Here is a 13,241-nt window from a genome sequence, read left to right as displayed (position 1 = left end):
ACTTCATTGTCATAGTATCTTGCTGTTGTAGACTGGCTCTCAAATCTATCTGCTGTCTATCACTACTGAGTTTATACAGACTAGGCAGTAGGCGTAGTGCCTTCTGGAAACACGATGGCCGGCTTGTAAATGAATTTCTTTTTTTGTACTTTTCAACCCTGGGTAATACAAATAGTATCACAACCAGTCTCTATTTCTTAGCAATTTATCTTCAGATGATTTTAGCACAAAAGTTGTTCTTTGCAACGCATTCAAACTATCTGATGACGAACTGCTGAGAAGTTGAGACGATGATGATAACATTTGTGCTACCTGAGGCTGAGAAGAGAAAAGCAAGAATTTCACTGATGATATAATTTGACAGCCTTCAGTAACAATTTTTCGGTATATCGTCGATCTTAGTTCACTCTAAGATGTTCCCCAGGCATATTGTGGTTTTCTAAACTTCGATAGCGTTTGACTCTTATCTTTCAAAATAAGGGGTGAAAAAGTATATCTTACGTTTTCAGTACAAGTCCCTGGTACATAATGTTTTCGCATCTCTCATTTGTTCTTAGTTCTTAGGGCATTTCTTATTTGCTGTTAAGAGCTACCCAAAGAAACCCCTCAGCATTCTTTAGTGAAGACATAATTTCATAGTTTCCAGTTAGCTCTTCATTAATAATGTCAAATCGTCGAATTCATAGAGCAGTCGATTCCTTATATAAAATTCAATATTTACTGGTGAAGATTTTTAATTAATGATATCTTAACTAAGAACCACTTGGCTACTCTTGGAAATAATTTTTCAACGACCGGTTTAGTTGCCTAGAGGCCACATGATCAGATTAGACGTCGTGAAGCATGACTTGAAGTTGCAAGCGGAAAGGACCTATGCCACTTCACTGTCATGAGTCACGGTGTCTAATCTAATGATTTGGCTTCTAGGCTACGAAACAAGAGCAGCCAAGCTGTTACTGTTCAAGATGTTCAACTTACGGCTACTGTTGTCCCTTATACGAGACAATGTGTATTAATTTGTGAGTATTCGTACAGCAGTTGATCCAATTTATTCAATTTCAACCTCCTATTTCTGTTTCTTTCTTGATTTTCAAGTCTGTTTTAGTTATGCAACAAGAAAGTTGACGAGCTACCATCTGTACTACTGGAAAGTATTTGAAAGAAATTTTCTTTCATCCTTTGCTGATTGCCATTCATTTGGTGTTTGTGATGTTTCCCAGCTGCATTGATACATCAGTCAGCGTACACCTTTTAATAATAAATATCGTTTGGACAATCTTTAGAAATGCAATAGAGCGATTCTTGGGACTAAAACATGTTTATTGGAAGTAATTACTGTGCGAAGTTAAATGATGTTTCTTCCTTCATTTTTAGTGTTCTGTGCCTCCGTCTATAAACACGAAACACTTAAAGGATCAGTTTGTTGTCTGTCTTTCTGTCTGTCTGTCGGTCTGTGTGACTGTTAAGAAACCTTTTTCTCTGGAACGAGTAGACGCATCAAGTTCCAAATTATGTCACTTATTATGGTTTATACTCCCTTGCTGGTCTAAAGCTTCTAAGTTTGTAAGTAAATGCAGTCAAAAGATACGGTCATTTATGTCACGTATTTTGATACTCAAAAACTCACTCTCCAAAACCTAAAGGTTACTTCCAGTTGACCTGTCTAAAGCTTCTAAGTTTGTACGTAAATGCAGTCAAAAGATACGGTCATTTATGTCACGTATTTTGATACTCAAAAACTCCCTCTCCAAAACCTAAAGGTTACTTCCAGTTGACCTATAACCTTGAAAATTGGCAAGAAGCAAGGTTTCACAGCACAAGCAATGGAAGAAATCCGAAATTGTTGCTTTGTAGTTACATCGCACGAGAAAAGGCTTTTGTCATTTGTTATCCGACTTCAGAGTTGAAAATCAAACCTTCTCGGAAGAATTGGAATCCCGTACCAATGTCGATAACAGGTGAAAGTCGTCAATATCATAGATTCCTGGAATGGATAAAGTATCTGTATACCTAATTAAGTTTGTGTAGAGCCCTCATTGCAAAAGTCCTATTCGCGCCTGACCAATTTTTGTTCTGAAAAACAATTTGAAGTGATGCACATCCTTTATGTACATGCTTCTGGAATCTAATAGTTGACGATATTTACTATCTGGTAAAATAATCTAAGAAACAGCTCATCAGCTCATCAGTTGCATAATTGTGCTTCATTGGTCTACTGCCGGGTGGTTATAATTAAACTTTCCCTATTTGACACGTTATAACACAGAAACTAATTACCGTACGTGTATCAGACTTGATAGTGTTAATGGTAAGGACGTGGGGAAGAGAAATAATGCAGAATCATTTTAAGTGAAACACTTTTAACGTGTTGCTACTGTACATCACACCATTATATTCCGGCACCATTACTGCTACAAAAGGGGCTTAATATGGCGCCCATCAGAGTCCGGAAGAATCTGAAAGAGCAGGATTGCATTCTGCACCGCAGAACGAAGCATGTTGGCTACCTCTGCAGCATTATTGTTGTTTTGATAATAGAGCTTCACCAATAATGCTCTGCTCCTTTTGCCCAAGCTTATGTTGACACGTCAACAAGTACACTGCGACTTTCCTGGTGTGTGAGACTACGAAACACGATGACTGCTCACGGCACCTTGTGGCCAAAGTTGGAACTGGACGGTGGTGCTGTGACGTATGGCAATCGTGTAACGCATACTCTGGATATTAATGCTGCCAAATTTGATACTCGTACGGTAATTAGTTTCCATGTTATAATGTGTTAAATAGGGAAACTTTAATTATAACCACCCGGTATATGAGATATCTTTCAGGCAACAATTTTATTTCCTTGGTCAACTCCCGAACAGAATTCCATATGTAATACCAGGGTCCGTTACTACTCTTGCATCCTCCTCTGACGACAAAGTCGAAAGTTAGCTATAGGATCGTTGGTCATGTAAAATAATTTTTTGAAAGTAGTATGCTGTACCCGTATCGGGTGTTCATCCGTCCGGTAATGCTGATCGGCACGTTTATGGAGTGCGACGCCGCTTCTATGGTGTCGCTTTCGCACAGCAAGGTTCCGCCTTGCCATGTGGGCGCTCTGGGCAGAGGAGGCGCGCTCGGCCTGCGTAGCAGTCTCTTCCTTTCACTTTGTGTGACAGGGTGTGCAATTTCCATAAGACAACGATAGTTTTGTGATGACGATTCCTAAAGGGGCGGCTTCGTTGAACCAGTAGGTCTCTCCAGTTCGAATGTTGGACCGCCTGTTGGATTCTGTGGTTTTTTTATCCTTCATATTTAGGGCTGCGTGCCTCAGTCTGTAAAAATGGAACCTTTATTGGATCGCTTTGTCGTCCGTGCTTGCAATGATTTCGTCCACGAAAAGAGCGAGCAGTGAAACTGAATCTTGTGTGTTGCTTTATGTTGCTTTCATCTTGGTGGTCACAGTCTAAGACAAAAAAAAGACGCACCACGAAGAAATTATACGAATGGAAGGAAATCGGTGGATATAGTCTATATTTACACACAAATAAATGATTACAGTATTAGAGAAACTGGATGATTTATTCAAGAGAAAGAGCTCCACGAATTGGACAAATCAATAATGCGTTGGTCCACCTCTGGCCCTTACGCGAGCAATTATTCGGTTTAGCACTGATTGAGAGTTGTTGGATTTCATCCTGAGATATATCGTGCAAAATTGTGTCCAATTCGTGCGTTAGATACACGAAATCCCCAATTTGATGGATGGCTCTGACCATAATGATCCAAATGTTCTTAATTGGGCAGAGATCCGGGAGCCTTGCTGGCCTAGGGAGGGTTGGCAAGCACGAAGGCAAACAGTAGAAACTCTCGCCGTGTGCGGGCGGGCATTATCTTGTTGAAATGTAAGCCATGGATGGCTTACCACGAAGGGCAACAAAACGGAGCGTAGAATATCGTCGACGTACCGCTGTGCTGTAATGGGGTGGCGGATGACAACCGAAGGGGTCGTGCTGTGAAAAGAGAGTCAGCCCAAATCATCACTCCTGGTTGTCCTGCCGTGTGGAAAGCGACAGTGAGGTTCGGGATCCCATTGCTGTCAGGAGCGTCACGATGCATATTCGCTGGTTATCGGGCCCTCGTATGAAGCATGACTGGAGACACTGAACTGTGATCTGAGTCGACACTGTGGTTGCATAGTTTACACTCGCCCACGTTCAGGCTAAATTTGTTGATGTAGTGCTCTCGAGGTTTCTACATTGGGCAGTTGCTTTGGGAAGAAGTTTATTTAACTCTTTCCACCACATATCAAGGATGGTACAGCAACAAATAATATACTATGAAGAAACAATCAACACGAGGGGTTGCGCCTGATTCAGGCATCTTCAGAGTGACTGAATATTACATTCTGTTAGGTAAATGAGATACCGAGCCTACAGAACGTCCCAGCAAGGCAATTATTTGTTGGGACATTCTGTGTGCTCGGTATCTCATGTACGTGACACCATTCAATATTCAGCCCATCTGAAGATGCCTGAATCAGGCAAGACGCGTCTTCGGTATTTAAACAATAAATACATCTCTGCAACCAACACTGTTTATTTTTTCACCTTATTTTACTGTTAATTAAGCTGTTTTCTGTATGTGTCGGTACCGTAGTGTTTCAAAATGACGAAATCTTGCTGGGTACGATGGGTTTGTTAATAATTTTGCAGCTATCAGAATTTATAATCTCCATAAACCTTCCCCTTCTCAGACAACGGTATAACTACGGCCTAAAGTGGCTGTGGTCAAGTGCGTGATTCTCGACGAACACGGGCGTAGCAGATAAGCTTGTATGTTACTTATTACTAGGTGATGTCGTTGGTGAGGAACGTTTATCCACGCTAAGTTGCCGGATCATTGACTAACCAATTTCCCGATGCTCTGCAATTAGTTTGCTAACTTGGCTACGAAGCAGTCGCTTAGTGCGCGAGGCTCTAGTGCAGTGGTTTCCAACTTGGGGGTAATTACCCTCTGTGTGGTAAACTGAAACTTTCTAAGGTGTAAAAACAAAAGAATTCGATTTTGCTACCGTTACGAAACTAAATTACTTTTTAAGAAGATTATTATTATTACCACTATTTCGTAAGACTATAATACTGATTACTAAGTTACCAATCCTTACCATTTTTTCAAAGAAAAGAATTAACCCTTGACACAATTAGGTTGAGGTTAAAGTTCATTAAATGACAGCAGGAACATCTGCTACTCATATAGTCCACTTTTAACACACAAAGTTTTTAGTTTGTGCCATACATCTACGACAGTAAATTGAGACCTACACGTCATATATGCTTTAATATCTCATCGAAATGCCTTGTCTGAGGTGTTGGTAGTTCCCGCAGTGAACCACAAACAGCTTCAGTATTCATTTGGCACCAGATAATCCATCCAACTTACGACAAGACACAATGGTAACTTCGTAGTAGTTACTAAATGATTGCAGGACCTTCACGGTGTTCTTTTTTTTTTTTTTTTTGTTATTGGTTAGAGTTGTCAGACATAAAGCTTTGGCAGCCTAAAGCCTTCCAACTTCTACCAGTTCAGAAGTAAAGAGCCCAGCAATGAGGTAATTTACAAACAGTAATCGTGGCGCATGCTTTATAAATTCGGTGGCTTTTGAATGGGAGTGCAGTGTTTGGCTGAAGCAAGAGCCAATAGGGATAGGAGTGGTGCAGAGTAAACACATTTTGTAACAAGTGTCAATTCTTTGTGTGGATAATCAGCTTTGTTTTCTGAAGAGGAGTTATAGGTAGCACTAGCTGTGCACTGCTAAGTTTTTCATCAGTTTATAAAAAAAGATTTTAGAAATAAGCAAAATCATTAGTTCATTCTATAATAAAACACCTACACAAACTATCTTTCGTCATTTTAAAGTAAAAGTGTTCAAACAAATTTTTTTCATTCGAAAATTTGCTACGCTCGTTCAATAAGTAATGACCCACATTTATTTTAAAAGTCATTAATATACATAGACAAATGCCCTTGTTGGTGCTTCACATTTGATGTTTGTTCTGTACGCCGGTGAAGTTTCGAACCGATCTGACAGATGGCAGAGGCCGTAGTACAGCTTCAAAATGGCGTCTACATATGACTCGCGTTACAAGCAGCAAGCTGTTATTGAATTCTTGTGTGCAGAAAAAGAAACCGTGGTGAACATCCATAAACGTTTGTGTGCACTGTACGGCAATGCTGCAGTTAATAGGAATGCAGCTGGGCGATGGATAAAGAAAGTTACAGCCTCAGGAAATGCAGAAGCAAAGCTCCATCATCAGCCACGCTCGGGACGTCCTGTCACAGGCGCTGCTCCAGACATGCTGAATCGTGAGGATGCCATTATTCTTGCCGATCGGCGCATCACAACTCCACAATTGTCTCTACAGTTGTCGGTAAGCATTGAAAGTGCGTCTGCAATGATCGAGACTACTGGATATTCAAAGATGTGCTCACGATGGGTTTCACGAATACTCACAGCGGCCCACAAGATTCAAAGAAGGGCCATTTCATCTGAATTGTTGGAGCTTAAAGATTCTCTACGGGCAACATATTCAAGATGACGACAGTCTCAGCTACACAGTGAAAACATGGACAAAAGCTTTTACCCTAAAGGAATATATGCTGTTCCTCAACGTTGGCGTACGGTCATAGAACGTGATGGAGACTACACAGAAAGATGGACGAGGCATGTTAATGTATAGTGTCACCAAATTCTTACTCTTAACAAAAAATATGTTTTGAGAAAGAAAAAGTGGGACATTACTTATTGAACGACCCTTGTAGTTATGCACTGATGTTGACACGGCCGGCCGGTGTGGCCGAGCGGTTCTAGGCGCTTCAGTCTGGAACCGTGAGACCGCTAAGGTCGCAGGTTCGAATCCTGCCCCGGGCATGGATGTGTGTGATGTCCTTAGGTTGATTAGGTTTAGGTAGTTCTAAGTTCTAGGGGACTGATGACCTCAGAAATTAAGTCCCATAGTGCTCAAAGCCATTTGAACCATTTGTTGACACGGTTAGTGGTGAGAGCTACTAGGTAATGTCTGATTGCCCTCAGGGGTAATGGCCTCAGAAAGGATAGGAAACACTGTTGTAGTGTATAGTTGCACTCTGCAAAACTACGATTCTTTAGTTTTGGTACAGTGCATAAATGATGTGCTAAATGGGAAGATTACCGGTAGAACGGTACCATTGGTAAAGAAAGAAACAAATGAATATGCGTGAGTGAAAAATGGGAGCCGAAGACTTCTCTTTGGTTTTTGTTTGTTAGTTTTTCACATAATTAGAACCCACATCGTTAGCGTTAGTCCACTGTGTGTTTTATAATCTTACAAAATATAAATGGCATTTTATAAGTGATAAAAATTACTTGATCGTTAACTGCTGAACTTCTGCGTAAATAAAGCAATTACTTCTGACGTATGTAAAGCTTACATGCACAAACATAAGAATTTATATAATTATTCTTCGTAGTTTTTACTTAATAAAACAATATTCATTACGAGCAAAGGCAAGAGATTACTTCTGTTACTGATATCTGGGGTAAGTTGTTTATGCCTAACAAAAACGTATTTTATATAAGATCGACGAGGTTTTGAAGCGGTGTTTGGTATGTTTTTATTTAGCGACGTTTTTTATTTTACTGTGTTTTGTTGAGGAAACTGCGTTTCATAGCACTGCATGATAGATCTCTACTGTTTTTCTTTCGTTTTTGCCACAGTTTCCCTTGTTTCACGTCTCAAATCAACGATATTCGAGTGAAGCCTGACTTACACATTGACAGTTTCGCTTTTGCTTTACTGTTTAGTTTTAAGTAGCACACAAGAAGGCAACTATTTAATGAGGGCTTAACTAAAAAGAAAAGACTAATATTAATGAATAAATGCAATAATTTTAGTAGCTGTGTGACCGGTTACTAAGTCTCGTAACCGGTTGGCCCTGACTAGTATTAGCATGCAATCTGAGTGCATAAAACAAAAATTAAGAATGACAAGGAATTTCCATCAACACAGTTGATTAATTAAGTCCCCTGCAACTATAAAAGCTACGAAACAACAAAGCACAAGTGTAATTCTTCTGTGTGGTAGTGTGATTCAACGTACATGTATCTGGCTCGGTTCTTCCTCAATACGACAAAATATTTTAAACACCATTTACAATGAACTAATTGAAAAACCAGAAATACTATAATTGCACATAGAAACCAGAATTACATATCTAATAAATGAACTCGAGCCAGATGCTTTGTTCACTGTACCTGTGAACAAGAAGGATTGTCGTTAAGGAAAACTATAATACCTTTTTAACTCAATATATAAATTGACGAAAATATTCCATTACACCAGCATCATAAATAAAAAGCCCACCTCCTTTCTCAAAGATATTCTGACAATTGCCACTTCTTCCATCTATACATTACACCAACAGAACAGCGTCTACTCTCTCGCTCAACAGAACAACTGCCCTCGACATCCTCTGAACTACTACTGCCCAGTGGAGGCGGCGGAATAATAATCTTTGGCGCAATCTCTGGCGCTGTGACGCAGTGTAGCCACCTTTCATGTGCCCCTCCTCCACAGGCTAGAATCTGGTGGTATTTTTGCCAGCAGTGTGGGTGAAAATGCCACAAAATTCGTCCAAAAAACGCAGATAAAAATAAAAAATGATATTAATAAGTAAATATTGCATAACTAAACAAATTCTGGCTTTGCACTGACCCTTCATTAACCTAATTTATAAAAATACAGTAAGGAAAACAAATGCTTGCATACATGTGATTTTACATAACAGTTTACGCAAGTAACACTTCTCAGAGTAGTTAAACACTTCAGTCAATAGCACCAGCAATGACGAATAGGTGCAGATAAGAGTCTCATAACATTTCTTAAACAGTAAATACACAATAAATCAGTTAACACAAATATACACATATATTCTTTTCAATAGTTCAATAAAAAAAGTAGCACTCTTCAGAGTAGTTGACAGTTCCAACATTAAAATGGTTCAAATGCCTCTGATCACTATGGGAATTAACATCTATGGTCATCAGCCCCCTAGAACTTAGCACTACTTAAACCTAACTAACCTAAGGACATCACACAACACTCAGTCATCACGAGGCAGAGAAAATCTCTGACCCCACCGGGAATCGAACCCGGAAACCCGGGCGTGGGAAGCGAGAACGCTACCGCACGACCACGAGCTGCGGACTGTTCCAACATTAGCACCCGGCAATGGTCACCAGGTGCAAATACACTACTGGCCATTAAAATTGCTACACCATGAAGATGACGTGCTACAAACGCGAAATTTAACCAACAAGAAGAAGATGCTGTGATATGCAAGTGATTAGCTTTTCAGAGCATTGACACAAGGTTGGCGCCGGTGGTGACACCTACAACTTGCTGACATGAGGAAAGTTTCCAACCGATTTCTCATACACAAACAGCAGTTAACCGGTGTTGTCTGGTGAAACGTTGTTGTGATGCCTCGTGTAAGGAGGAGAAATGCGTACCATCACGTTTCCGGCTTTGATAAAGGTCGGATTGTAGCCTATCGCGATTGCGGTTTATCGCATCGCGACACTGCTGCTCGCGTTGGTCGAGATCCAATGACTATTAGCAGAATATGGAATCTGTGGGTTCAGGAGGGTAATACGGAACACCGTACTGGATGCCAATGGCCTCGTATCACTAGCAGTCGAGATGACAGACATCTTATCAGCATGGCTGTAACGGATCGTGCAGCCACGTCTCGATCCCTTTCTCAACAGAATGGGACGCTTGCAAGACAACAACCATCTACATGATCAGTTCGACGACGTTTGCAGCAGCATGGACTATCATCTCGGAGACCATGGCTGCGGTTTTCTTTGACGCTGCATAACAGACAATAGATCCTGCGATGGAGTACTCAACGACGAACCTGGGTGCACGAATGGCAAACCGTCATTTTTTCGGATGAATCCAGGTTCTGTTTACAGCATGATGATGGTCGCATCCGTGTTTGTTGACATCGCGGTGAACGCACATTGGATGCGTGTATTTGTCATCGCCATACTGGCGTATCACCCGGCGTGATGGTATGGGGTGCCATTGGTTACATGTCTCGGGCACCTCTTGTTCGCACTGATGGCACTTTGAATAGTGGACATAACATTTCAGATGTGTTACGACCCGTGACTCTACCTTTCATTCGATGCCCTGCGGAACCCTACATTTCAGCAGGATAATGCACGACCGCCTGTTGCAGTTCCTGTACGGGCCTTTCTGGACACAGAAAGTGTTCGTCTGCTGCCCTGGCCAGCACATTCTCCAGGTCTCTCTCCAACTGAAATCATCTGGTCAATGGTGACCGAGCAACTGGCTCGTCACAATACGCCAGTCACTACTCTTGATGAACTGTGGTATCGTGTTGAAGCTGCATGGGCAGCTGTTTCTGTACACTCCATCCAAGCTCTATTTGACTCAATGCCCAGGCGTATCAATGCCGTTATTACGGCCAGAGGTGGTTGATCTGGGTACTGATTTCTCAGGATCTATGCACCCAAATTGCTTGAAAATGTAATCACATGTCAGTTCTAGTATAATATATTTGTCCAATGGATACCCGTTTATCATCTGCATTTCTTCTTGGTGTAGCAATTTTAATGGCCAGTAGTGTAGCAGTCCCATAACATTTCATCAGCAGTATTTTAACAGCTCCAACAGTGGCACTGAGCAATGGCGAGCAGGTGCAGGCAGGAATGAGTGACATCACATCAATAGTAGCAGTTCCAACAGTAGCACCCAGCAATGGCGAGCAGGTGCATGCAGCAACAAGTGACATCTCATTAGTGGTTTCAGCAGTTCCAACAGTGGCACCCAGCAATGGAGAGCAGGTGCAGGCAGCAGCAAGTGACATCTCATCATTGGTTGAGCAGTTCCAACAGTGGCACGCAGCAATGTTGAATAGGAGCAGACAGCAACAGTTACAACAGTGGCACCCAGCAATGTTGAACAAGTGCAGGTAACAGTCCATAATATACACCAGCAATTATTAAACAGTTCATCACATTTCATCAGCAGAAATTAAACATTTCCAAGTGGCAACCACCAGTGGTAATAGGTGTAAACACGAACAACAGTTTGAATGCACACGCAATTGCTTTTACAGAATTATTATCAATGCTCTTACACTAAACATACAAATTATAATAAACACACAAATGATATCAGATAATTATCATAATAACTATTACAAATACACAAATATCAGTAAACCTATAATATTTATTGGTGTCAGTGCAAGCCACAACAAATAAGTAAAATAATATTTAGGAGGTAGGTTGGTACAAATTATTTGGGATTAGGAAAGGAAAACACACAAACACACTCACTCATCTTTCATCCACATACTAAGTACTATTGTGTAATTGAATAGTGTTAACTGTGTAAATGCAATTCTGTCAAGATTTGATGTTCAATATGCGTATCAATTAGTAGTGGCAGCAGTGTATAATAGTGAATAGTACTTAGACAACGTCATAGTCATCATGTCAAGACCAATGTTTGCCCAGCCACATCAAAATATACCGTTGCTGAACAGCTGTCAGTTTACCAACATATGCAAATATGTCTTTCCCAAAAAAAGTATATACTGCTTATTGATTTAACAATGTGTGTGCGTAGACAATCTTCCTTCCACTGGAGTGTTCTAGTCTGCCATCTTCATCCTTCATGTTCTATATAAACCAAAAAACAAAAAAAATTGCTCCTCACTTACCTTACTTCTTATCCACCAAAACTCCAATAATCATCAGCATCACACAGTCTCAATACTTCAATAATACCTCTTCAATACATCGGTACATGTAAACCTTGTCACCAATATCATTTCACTTCCATAAAAACTCTTTCCTCTAGTCAGTTTCGTCGAACAAGTACAGATAAAATCCTAGTGCAAACTTCATCATCTCATACAATCCAAAGACATAATGTCCACACACAACCTCTGTGTAATCCACCTGAGCCAAATCTTTTATTCATTATGAATTATAAAATACATTTTGGTTACCTTGTCGATCATAAAATACAAGAAATGCATACATGACCTCCAACACCCTTCAGTTTGAATAACTTTCAGTAAGTAAGTGCGAGTATACAGTGTTAAGGAACACATAAGAATTTGAATGAATAAATCGTAATATTTCGCAGTGTGTACACCACTTCAAGAATCATGGCAAAACAGAAGCAAACATGTGGAGTATTTCTATATACTAAATTAAAGAGTAGTTATGACAACAGAACAGAAATTTGTAAATATGCAATCCATAAGCAAAGCAGAAGTATATATCTTACATAATAAATAAGTCATTAGCATCAAATCAGCATAAGCAAATAAATGTTTGTATGTAATCTTAATAAGTAAACATGAAGGCGCAAGCAGATAAATCACAAAGTATAACTTACATACATAGCCAATCAGCACAACTAATCAGGTGACAAATGTAATTTAAATAAATAGGCACAGCAGGCACATAATGAAAAATGTGACATCAGTGAAAAAGCATAGCAGCCAAGCGATGCATAATATTCACAAGTAACAACCCTGTTCATTAATAAAACATTGTCAAAATCAGCAAATGTACTCAAGTATGTCACTTCACAAGTAAATTCATAGAGCATAACATTTAACACAAAGTGTAAAACACGTAATCGCGAGCAGAAAGTTAAGTATAAAGTATATACCTAAGTAGAAATATGTTACCTGAAAAATAAACTCAACTAATAGTTACCTTTTTAGTTTATTACTTTCTTCCTCGAAATTACATTCTTCCTTAAATTTTCTCGATAGCAAGTCTTCTTAATGTCAGACACGCAGAGAATTTACCTGTAGTTCTTAAAGATACTTTCTTCCTCGAAATTACATTCTTCCTTAAATTTTCTCGATAGCAGGTCTTCTTAATGTCAGACACGCAGAGAATTTACCTGTAGTTTTTAAAGATTTTATACAAGCGTATCCTGGAAAAACTGAACATTAATAACATAACTTATCAAGTCACTATAGCTTTATACTGAATTTAACCGGAGAAATTAGACTATGTATTGGTCTACGGCTGTCAGTGCATTTGCACTGAGTGCTCGATCAGCTGTAGGTAAGCGTTAACGGCTCCCTTGTGCTGCGCGTGGACTGACTGTCGCTTTGTGTACGTGCTGCCGCTAGAACACGGCGCGGTATCC

The sequence above is a fragment of the Schistocerca americana genome, chromosome 4, assembly GCF_021461395.2.
Source record: "Schistocerca americana isolate TAMUIC-IGC-003095 chromosome 4, iqSchAmer2.1, whole genome shotgun sequence".
Classification (NCBI taxonomy): Eukaryota; Metazoa; Arthropoda; class Insecta; order Orthoptera; family Acrididae; genus Schistocerca; species Schistocerca americana.
This window is presented reverse-complemented; position numbering follows the sequence as displayed.